The sequence below is a fragment of the Spinacia oleracea genome, chromosome 2 (genome assembly GCF_020520425.1).
Source record: "Spinacia oleracea cultivar Varoflay chromosome 2, BTI_SOV_V1, whole genome shotgun sequence".
Lineage (NCBI taxonomy): Eukaryota > Viridiplantae > Streptophyta > Magnoliopsida > Caryophyllales > Amaranthaceae > Spinacia > Spinacia oleracea.
Window position 1 is genome coordinate 9,129,986 of NC_079488.1, and position 12,305 is coordinate 9,142,290.

Below are 12,305 nucleotides of genomic sequence, written 5' to 3' on the forward strand. Positions count from 1 at the left end.
ACAACATATCAGATCCATTAACTAAACCTCTGCCGCAGGCGAAGCACAACTCGCACACTGCAGCTATGGGAATCAAGCATATTGGAGAATGGCTTTGATGTCCCTGTTTAATGTTTTAAATTTTTAGAGTTTAATACTTTGTAAAACATTAATGGTTAATCATTCACAATAAATGAATAGAATTCATTTTTTCATTTAATTTGTGGGTTATTAAATGATGAGTCCCTTCAATTTGACAAAATATTCAAGATAGACTGTCAGGACCAGTCCTGTGACTAAGAAATGTCTATCAAGTGAACTTGAATGTCAAAAGTCGAAAAATGGTCCCTGGTCGGAGTTTTCTATAAAATTGGACACATAGAAAATGTTAGAAGACTAGAATGCAAGATGACTAGTGGTTCTGTTTCTTGAACTATGTGGACATGGCAATGTCATAATCATTTGCATAGATACTTACTTTGGGAAGACTAGTATCGGACAGACCTATGAAACTTTACTGTAAGAGATGAAAATCTGTCATAAGTAAATTTCATTAAAATTATTAGACACTAAATCCTCAATACCTGAGTGATTTGAGATTACTTGTTTGAGAACTGGTTGCTTTGACGTTGACCAACCGTCGCACCGTAAAAGGAGGCTATAAAGGCAACGCTCAGGTAATCACCTATCAAACGAAGTCTAATCTCAAGATCGCAAGATTGGGATTATCCTCCCGTAAATCGGGATGAGATGCTTAAAAGTTGTACAAGGCCACTCGGAGAGCTAGAAACTGGAAAATGCATGGCCGTGCTCGGATGAATTATAGGCTATGATTATCTGTTTATTTGATCAGTTGAACTCTGAAACCGAGAAATACCTCTGGACATAATAAGGATGACAACTCTTACCTTATGTTCAAGAGCAAGCATCGAGCGACAAATGAATTAGGTAAATGCACACTTGTCCCTAAGGACAAGTGGGAGACTGAAGGAAATAATGCCCTTGGTCCAAGTATGCATATAATATTAAGTCTAATAAATGCGATTCAGTATTAATTAACAAGTTAATAATTCAGTGAGATCAAGTGAGCTGAATGCCTAACTAGAGGCCGCTTCAGTTCAAGTGGAATTAATGATATTAATCCACAGCTTACTCTTGACTGAACCCGTAGGGTCACACAAATAGTACGTAAACGGATCAAGTATTTAATGGCATTAAAATACTCCATCAATGGATATTCGGAATCGACGGATCTTGGTTTCAGTGGGAGCTGAGATCGTCACAAGCAAGAAATGAATACTCCGGAAACGATGATATTACCAGAAACGGAAATATGGATCGTATCGGAAATATAAATATTATCCAAGTCGTTAATGTTGCCGGAAACGGAAACATGGTACGTATCGAAAAATATTAATGGAAATGGAAATATTGCCGGAATCGGAAATATTGCCGGAAACGGAAATATTGTCAGAATCGGAAATATTATCGGAATCGGAAAATAATTCCGGAAACGGAAATATTAAATATTTGTTCGAAACGGAAATTAATTCCGGAATCGGAAATATTAAATATTGTTCGTATCAGAAATAAATTCCGGAATCGGGAATTTAATCGGAAGCGTATCGTACGAATTAGCATCGGACGAGGCCTGTCAGACGAAGGCCCAGCACGAAGCCGGGCCATCGCCCAGCAAGCCAGCGCGCCACAACGCACCAGCCAAGGCTGCGCCAGGCCCACCGCAAGGCAGGCCCAGCGCGCGCCAAGGCTGCGGCAGCGTGTGGGCCTCGTGGCAATGGGCTGCGAGTGCTCGCGGGCTGCGCGCGCGCGCATGTCGCCGCTTGTGGGCTGCTGTGCGTGGGTGTGTGTGTTTGTGTTCATATACGAATCCTAAAGCTATCAGGATTCGATATATGATTAAATTCCTAATCCTAAAAGGATAAATTAATTAAATAAGAGTTCTACTAGGATTCTAGTTTAATTAATTCGTATCATAGTAGGATTCCAGTTCCTTTTCCATACCTCTATAAATAGGTGCCTAGGGTCATAATTTATAGTGACAATTGAAATATTCAAAAGGTGAGATTTTGAAGAAAAATCAGCCATACACTTGCACCTAAATAGCCGAAATTCCTAAGCAACCTTAAGGGCGATTCTAGTTGGTCAAGCTTAAGGCGGATCCGGACGTGCTGTGGACTATCTACGGAGGGACGACACTTGGAGTCCTAAAAACTTGTTCTTGTTCGGTTCGGGCGCAGCTAGGGAGGGCACGCAACAAAGTGTATGCATCTAAACTATGCTAAATGATTATGTGTAAATAATATGCTTTCCTGGCTTTATGGTTTTTCCGCATGATTTATGTTTTGTCATATGAATCATAACCTCACATTTAGGGTCTTAGAATCATTTTATTCACACCTGCCGGAACAATAAATTCGAATAAAATGCTAATGACTTGTTTAAATTGCATGAATGCTTTAATTTTCAAGTTATTACTCATGATAAATGTTTAGACTTTGCATGCTTCAATGTATGTTTTAATTATTGTTTATAATTAAATATCTTGCACTGCAGTAAACCCTTTTAGAAAGGTAACAGTAAATTTCATTGATTGGTAGTGAATCCAAGAACGATTCATGGAAATGAGAGAAAATGAGCAATTTAAAATGTACATTTCTTATAGCGACTTTTATGGTTGTTTTCGAGTACCAAAGTCGAATGGCAAACCGATTGGTGCTTGTGAATTCAAAATACAATGTAGTTTTGAGATCATAAAGCATTGAGTTTAAACGCTCAGCTTTACCAATGGTTAACAACCTAAAATCTTTGTCCATTTAATTCTCGAATGAGTCTAGTCCCTAGACATTCGAATAGATTCATGCTTAGAGAACTTTAGAAGCTTCTGGTAAGATCATCTAGTTGAAACAAAATATTCAACATAAATTAAAATGGTAAGAACTTTGTTGGAGTGACATTGGACATGTTTAAACAATGTATAAAAGTCAACACTAAAGAATTCAATTCTTAAGACTATAAGAAAGGGTACAAGAAATAGGAAAACAAAGGAACAAATGAAAGGAATTTACGATTCCTTTTCTACCTATAAGTTTATGTTTAAAGAGAAGTGACCTAGCAATCAAACTTTCTTGGTATCATATACCGCTTGAGGTTCTTACTTCGGTAAAAACTCAAACAATGGAAGCTAGGATACACTAATGACCTACAAGTGGGAAATGAAGCATGGCAATGCTACATTAGTTGTAGGGTCATCTAGTTTGTTTTAAGTCCTTTCAAAGGCTGAAACTTAATGGCTATTTTGTTCCATAATCAACATACCTAAATTTCTGCTTCAAACACAGAAAGACTCACATTCAGAAGAACGAAAACAATGCTTGTTTGTTTGTTTATTTGAATGAAATGGTCATTTACGGGTTGAGTCAATATGCTTGATTAATAACAAACAACTCTTTAACAATAAAACTTTACTAGGTTCAAATCAATCTCTTGATTTGAGTTCCACTAACCTTTAGCATTGTTGCTTAGACCATATCAACAAGTTAACATTCAAAAGCTCTATTTTGATGGACTTTTGAAAGTTGATTGATTTCTAGATCTATTTAAGACAACTAGTCTTACTTGTTGAAAGTAACAAAAGATATGAACTATTGTTAGAACGCCTAGACAATAGAGTTCAAAGCTAAAGAAAGATTTTATGACTTTATTATTTCACATGGATTTGAGTGAATATAGGTTTATTTACTCAAATGTGATATAAGTTGAATCTGTTTGGCTAGTTCAAAGATTCAGAAGTATAAAATCCACTTGGCAAGAAATCATAAAGATCTAGGTTAGATCATGTTGATGATTACTTGAGACCAAATATGATGAGTCCCTTCAATTTGACGATATATTCAAGATAGACTGTCAGGACCAGTCCTGTGACTAAGAAATGTCTATCAAGTGAACTTGAATGTCAAAAGTCGAAAATGGTCCCTGGTCGGAGTTTTCTATATAGATGGACGCATAGAAAACGTTAGACGACTAGAATGCAAGATGACTAGTAGTTCTGTTTCTTGAACTATGTGGACATGGCAATGTCGCAATCATTTGCATAGATACTTGCTTTGGGAAGACTAGTATCGGACAGACCTATGAAACTTTACCGTAAGAGATGAAAATCTGTCATAAGTAAATTTCATTAAAATTATTAGACACTAAATCCTAAATACCTGAGTGATTTGAGCTTACTTGTTTGAGAACTGGTTACTTTGACGTTGACCAACCGTCGCACCGTAAAAGGAGGCTATAAAGGCAACGCTCAGGTAATCACCTATCATACGAAGTCTAATCTCAAGATCGCAAGATTGGGATTGTCCTCCCATAAATCGGGATGAGATGCTTAAAAGTTGTACAAGGCCACTCGAAGAGCTAGAAACTGTAAAATGCATGGCCGTGCTCGGATGAATCATAGGCTATGATTATCTGTTTATTTGATCAGTTGAACTCTGAAACCGAGAAACACCTCTGGACATAATAAGGATGACAACTCTTACCTTATGTTCAAGAACAAGCATCGAGTGACAAAGGAATTAGGAAATGCACACTTGTCCCTAAGGACAAGTGGGAGACTGAAGGAAATAATGCCCTTGGTCCAAGTATGCATATAACGTTAAGTCTAATAAATGCGGTTCAGTATTAATTAACAAGTTAATAATTCAGTGAGATCAAGTGAGCTGAATGCCTAGCTAGAGGCCGCTTCAGTTCAAGTGGAATTAATTATATTAATCCACAGCTTACTCTTGACTGAACCCGTAGGGTCACACAAATAGTACGTAAACAGATCAAGTATTTAATGGCATTAAATACTCCATCTATGGATATTCGGAATAGACGGATCTTGGTTCCAGTGGGATTTGAGATCGTCAAAGGCAAGAAATGAATACTCCGGAAACGATGATATTGCCGAAAACGGAAATATGGATCGTATCGGAAATATAAATATTATCCAAGTCGTAGATGTTGCCGGAAACGGAAACATGGTACGTATCGGAAAATATTATCGGAAATGGAAATATTGCCGGAATCGGAAATGTTGCCGGAAACGGAAATATTGTCAGAATCGGAAATATTATCGGAATCGGAAAATAATTCCGGAAACGGAAATATTAAATATTTGTTCGAAACGGAAATTAATTCCGGAATCGGAAATATTAAATATTGTTCGTATCAGAAATGAATTCCGGAACCGGGAATTTAATCGGAAGCGCATCGTACGAATTAACATCGGATGAGGCTTGCTAGACGAAGGCCCAGCACGAAGCCAGGCCCGCGTCTAGCATACCAGCGCGCCACACGAACAGCCAAGGCCACGCCAGGCCCAGCGCAAGGCCAGGCCCAGCAGGCCGTGGCTGCGCGCGCAGCTGCGAGCATTGCTGCTGCGCTCGCGTGGGCTTATAGCTCACGTGGGCCGAGCGACCGTGTGGGCTGTGTGCGGGCATGGCCTGCACGCTTGCGGGTCATGCTCGTGTAGAGTTTGTGTTCACATACGAAACCTAAAGCGTATAGGATTTGTTTAATGATTAAATTCCTAATCCTAAAAGATAAATTAATTAAATAAGAGTTCTACTAGGATTCTAATTTAATTAATTCGTATCCTAGTAGGATTCGATTACTTATTCCATGGCCTATAAATATGAGTTAAGGGCTCATAATTTATACATATTTTCAAGTATTCAAACAATAAAAAGCTAAGATTTTTAAGTAGAAAAATCAGTCATATTCTTGCCCTATTAGCCGAAAATATATAGTACCTTAAGGGCGATTCTAGTTGGTCAATCTTAAGGCGGATCCGGACGTGCTGTGGACTATCTACGGAGGGACGACACTTGGAGTCCTAAAGACTTGTTCTTGTTCGGTTCGGGCGCAGCTAGGGAGGGCACGCTACAAAGTGTATGCATCTGAATTATGCTAAATGATTATGTGTAAATAATATGTTTCCTGGCTTTATGGTTTTTCCGCATGATTTATGTTTATTCATATGTATCATAAACTAACATTAGGTTCATAGGAAATGGGTGGTTTCTCATCAAGTTCTCTAACCCCTTAGACAGGGAAGAGGTTTGGGAAAATAGGCCCTGGTTTGTTCAAGGTTTGAATTTTGTGCTAATCCCTTGGAGAGCTTCCTTTAAAGCCCAGTTCAATTCCATCACTCATGTTGATCAATGGGTGAAAATTCCTTTTCTCCCCACTGAGTATTGGACTTGGAATTACCTCAACCAGATTGCTAGTTGTGTTGGTCAACCTATAAAGCTTGATAAATTCACTTTTGAAAATGCTGAGAAAGGCCAGTTTGCTAGAGTGTGTCTCAACCTTGACATAACCAAGTCTGTTCCTAGATCTATAATTTAATTTTGGGTATGATATTTAGGAGTACTTTCTTTCCTATGAAGGAGTGTGGGAAGTGTGTCCTCTCTGTGGTGACCCTAACCACTTTCTGAATACCTGTCCTAAAAGACCTCCACCTTGTCTTGAGTTGGTTGTGGCCCAGTTGGATGAGGCCAAGCTGTCCATGGGGGTGCCTGGTGAGGGTAGTGGGAAATCTACTCCTACTGACTGGTTGGCTGTGGTGCCAAGAAGGGGAGGAAAGCCTAGAAGTATCCCAAGAAAAAACCAAGCTAAACCCTACCACCACCCCACCCCAAATCACACCAGACCAGTTGGTTCTCCCCTACATCAGTCTGAGCCTGGGTTGCCTGTCATACCCTTAGCTAATAGTTTCCAGGGCCTTCAGGATTTCCAAGTGTCTACTGGTGATACTATTACTCTCAACCCTCCTACTGTTCAACCTTATGAGGATATTCTGCCTGATTTTGACCCATTAGAGCTTGCTCCTCATGGTGTCAAGGAGGTTCAGGAGGATGATGAGCTTGATATGGATTTGGAAATTTATGATGGTGATGGGTTTGATGCTAATGACCCTATTTTCTCAAACTGCCCTACCTCCATGGAAGCTGAAAACTCCAAGAGAAGGAAGAGAGATGATGGTGATCTCTCTCCTTCACCCTCTGCTGGATAATGTGGTTATTCTTATTGTTGTTGGTTTTTTGGATGGTTTTTTGGATGATGGTTCCCCTACTTCTTTTTTACCAGTTGCTACTGGTTGTTATGCCTTTAGGGCTTAGTAGTTATGTGCTTAGCTTACAGTCTCTTTTAATGTTAGACTACAGGTTCTTTTTTTACATCTTTTGTAAACCTGTAGTCAGTAAATTAGCTAGGCATGTAACTACTGTAGTTGTGTTTAGTCATATGCAATCCTCTAATGTTTCTAATCGTCATATCAATATTACTATGGATTCAGCTCTTATTTGCCTCGTTAGTTACTGCTTTTGTTGTTGTTTGCCTTGGCCCTGCGTTTTCCTTTATTGTAAACTGTGGAACAGATGTCTTGCCTTGGTCAGGCCTATGGTCTCTCCTTGGATCACTAATTGGTTCCATTTCAAATGGAGGAACCTGGGAGTCAGGATGCTCTTTGTTTGGAACCTCTTAGTTGTGTTCAAAGAGGACCTAAAGCCCTTATCCTATGATGATGTACGGATCATCACTTGGTCCCTACCTAAGGATTTCCTTTATATGCCCAATTTATACTACTGCATGCTCTCTTCTGTTCTCTGCACTAAGTTTCTCCTAAATCAGTTAACTGTACCTTTCTATGCTGGGTTAACTAAGCATGTCTTATCTTTTTCTCTCAGCTGGATGGAGACTTATCTTTGCAAAACTCAGTTCATGCCTTCGCACTTATGGAGAATATTCAAGCACAACCACATAATAGTTCGACACATTTTAGTTTCCTTGAGCTCAATCATTTTTTTCATCTTATACCTCAAATGGCCTTTTATGTATATGTATTTTTCTATCCTTCTAGTTTTTATCTGTGATAACTGGAATTGGTCTTTGATCCGCATGGAACTTTATGGGCTAAAGGCCTTGTGTTTTTCTACACTTTTCTTATGAGAATACTTACATGGAATATCCAAGGAGGTAAAAAACTCCAAGCAATTGGTGATATAACTCATTATATTACTACCTTCAAGCCTGACATCTTATTTGTCCTTGAGACTATGACAGCTAATGCCACAAGCAAAAATGTAATCAAAGGATTTCGTTTCCAAAAACACATAATCATAGACCCAATCAACCATAGTGGTGGTTTATGGGTATGTTGGAATAATGACTCCATTTTTGTCAAAAATTACATTCTAATCAATAGATGTGCTCATCTTAACGTTTTGTATAAACCAACCAACGAGCAAATCCTAGTCTCATGGGCTTATTTCCCAGCCCAAAATGAAGATAAAAACCCCTTTTGGGAATCGATGTCTACTTTTTACGAAAACATTCATATCCCATGGATTCTGGTAGGTGATTTCAACGAACTCCTACATCCTTCAGACAAATGTGGAGGTAACCCAATCACTCAAAGACAATGCCAAAGATTTCCACGTTTTTTAACACGCACAAACGCTACAGACATAGCTTGCGTTTAGCAATCCTTCTCCTGGAAATCGCAAACCCACCCAGGATTATATCAACGACTTGATCGGGCCATCGCAAGCTATATTTTTACCGACAAATTCCCCAATGCAATAGTTAAATACGGCACCTTCACTAGCTCTGATCATGCACCAATGTTTTTTGATACAAATACAGAAGTCATTATGGGAAATAGACTATTCAGGTTCCAAAACTCTTGGACCCTGGAAGAAGAACCAACTAAAATTATTAAAACAAAATGGAACTCCAATATCCAAGGCTCAAGATTTTAGAATTCGAACCAAACTAAGCAGTATAAAAGACAATCTAAAAGTTTGGGCCAAAGACAAATTCTCGCACAAATCTATGCAGCTAAAGGCTAATGCTGATAAAATTCAAGAACTAGAAGATAAGTTAATAACACAACCTTTCAACCCTATCTGGAGAAATCACCTTCTTAGAATGCTTAAACAGAGAGAGAGAATCCTTTTGCAAAAGCAACACCGCTGGAAAAACGTAGCGAAGAAAACATGGTTAAATCAAGGAGACATAAATACTAGATTTTTCCACCAACTCATGAAACACAGAGCCGCGAAGAACCACATATATAGACTAAAAAATACTGACAACCAATGGGAAGAAGGGCAAGAAAATGTTCAAAAAAAAAATTTGACTCTTTTAAAGACAGATTTAAGTCGGCCGTCCATTCCGGCCGTTCGATTAACCTGGATTTTCTCCCTCAATTAGTTACTAATACTGAGATCGATAGTCTTATCGCCCCCTTCTCAGATGAGGAGATTAAAGTTAGCTTCTTTAGCATGAACCCGCTAAGGGCTCCAGGCTCAGATGGTTTCGGACCTAAATTTTTCCAAACATACTGGAAAACAATCGGGCCTGAAATAACGCTAGCAATTAAGAGCTTTTTCTCTCACGGAAAACTTCCGCCGTTCTTAAACCACACTCTTATAGCTCTTGGCCCTGTTCGGCAAAAGTAGCGGTAGCGGGTAGCGGGTAGCGGTTCAGTAGCGGGTAACGGTTGGAGTAGCGGGTAGCGAACAATAGTAGCGGGTAACGGTTAGCTGTCAAAGGTAGCGGGTAACTGATATGTGTGTTCGGTAAAAGTAGCGGTTGATATTATAAAATAAAATAAAAGGTGAAATATTATTTAAAACTTTATTATAAATTTGTCAAACGCTACCCGCTACCTTAAACGCTACTAATTTTAACGTTTGATAAAAGCTACTCAACCGCTACCTCTACCGCTAACCGCTACCTAAATCGCTACCTCGCCAAACACTTACAAATTTTACAAGTAGCGTCTTGACTCGGTCAAAACGCTACCCGCTACCTCAAAAGCTACCGCCGAACACACCCCTTATCCCGAAAAATGATAATCCTGTAAACCCAAATTACTTTAGACCAATTAGCCTCTGCAACACGATCTATAAAGTTATCTCCAAACTTTTAGTTTCAAGACTAAGTCCCATTCTTCAAAAGCACATAAGCCCTTTCCAAAATGCCTTCACACCTGGTAGATCCATACATGATAATCTCCTTTTGGTCCAGGAGATTCTTAATGTTTTCAAGAAATCAAAATCTAAGACTGGATGGTGCGCCCTTAAGCTGGACATGGAAAAAGCCTACGACAGGATAGAATGGGATTTCCTTTGGGCAGCGCTTGCAAAAATGGGCTTTCCTGCGATCTGGATCAACTGGGTGAAAGCTACTGTAACAACAGTATCTTACTCCATTAAAGTCAACACCTCAACAACAGAAGTCCCCCGTCTAGAGGTTTAAGACAAGGAGACCCTCTGTCTCCTTACCTGTTTATTTTATGCATGGAAGTTTTCATAATCATGCTTAATAATGTTAGTAATAGGCCCAGCCTGGGGCTGGGTTTTAAAATAGCACCGCAAACTACAAGAATTCCATGTCTAATGTTTGCAGACGATAGCCTACTTTTGTGTAAAGCCACTAATACTGCTTGCCACAATTTACTGAAAGTTATCACATACTTCTGTAAACTGTCAGGTCAACTAGTGAATTTTCATAAGTCTGCAATTATCTTCTTGAAAAATATCAGCCACCCCAAAAGGGACTCTTTGGCTAGCATTTTCAATATGACTAAATCGGGTGCCTTAGGTAGATACCTGGGAGCCCACTTCTCGAATTATACACCCACGAGAGCGGATTACCTACGAATCATGCAAAAAAACGAAAGCCATATAAACTCTTGGCAAGCCAACTTCCTCTCCAAAGCAGGAAGAACGACGCTTATCCAAAGTAACCTGGAGGCCCTTCCCTCTTACATTTGCTCTTCCTTCCTTCTGCCACAAAAGACATGCCTACAACTTGACAGTATACACCGGCAATTCTTTTGGAACCAATCCAAACTAGGTAATGCGCTCCCTCTCATTGCCTGGAAGAAAGTCTGTCAACCTAAAGACCAAGGAGGGCTAGGGCTACGGTGAACCTACCCTTTAAATAGAGATTTCATTGCGAAGTTAGGTTGGAAAATCCTAACAGATGACAATAACCTTTGGGCCAATATTATGAGAAAAAAATATCTTCAGAACACCAACTTCTTCTCTGCCAAGAGAAAAACCAGAGACTCGCCTATTTGGATTAGCATTTTAAACCAACGTGATCTACTTCGGAAAGGTGTGAGATGGAAATTAGGTAATGGGAACTCCATAAACTTTTGGAAAGATAACTGGGTAGGTCAATACGCATTATCTGATCTCCCGGGCATCTCTCCCAATGTTAGTATGGATAATTTCAAAGTCAACTCGTTTATAGATAAAACCAAAAATTGGGATCTAGGGAAACTTTCTTCGCTCCTCTCTCCTGAGATTGTGCAAAAAATTAAAGGCATTCCTATTCCAGTGAATGATATTCCAGACAACCCTATTTGGGGGTGCACAAACTCGGGCGAATTCTCAGTAAAATCTACAACCTGGCTAGCCCACGATTTACCCGCTACCAATGAAAACTGGAAGTTTCGATGGATTTGGTAACTTAATATAGCGCCAAAGATTAAAATCTTTCTATGGAAAATCTGTCACAAAAGCATCCCAAATAAGGAGATTCTCTTTCACAGGAAAATTATCCGGTCAAGCTGCTGCCCTAGATGCCAGCAAGCTAGTGAATCCATTGACCACATGTTTCTCACTTGTGAGCACTCAAAAGAAGTTTGGACTCATAGGTTAACTAAGAATTGGTTTGGTTCCTCCTTCCCAATGACATATTTTTTCAAAACCCTGGACTATCTTAGACGTAATCAGGTAGCTCTCCGCAAGTTCATTACCTTATGCTGGACAATTTGGAAAGAAAGGAATGCCTTGGTTTTCTCGAACACCAAAGTTTCCCCTTGTCGCTGCTATTTCCGAGCTCTGAACACCTTTAAAGAATGGGAGCTCAGGCTTCGGATAGACGATCAACAACTTAAAGGTTCCCCTTTTCCCCCTTCCTCTCATCCTACCACCTCGCAACCCATCCTTGTGAAGTGGCTCCCGCCCCCGCCGGGCGCCTTCAAACTTAATTTCGACGGGTCACGTAAAGCTTCGTCAGCAGCTGGCGGCATCATCATCAGAGACAACACGGGGAAAACAATCATAGCCAAATCGTTCAATCTGGGTAACTCTCGAGTCTATATGACGGAAGCCCTTGCCCTCATAAGGGTATTCAAGAGGCGATCAACCTTGGCATAAAAGATATCTACATTTAAGGTGACAATTTACTGGTGATAAACTCTCTGATAGGTACTTGGAATCCTCCTTGGAAACTCCAGAACATTA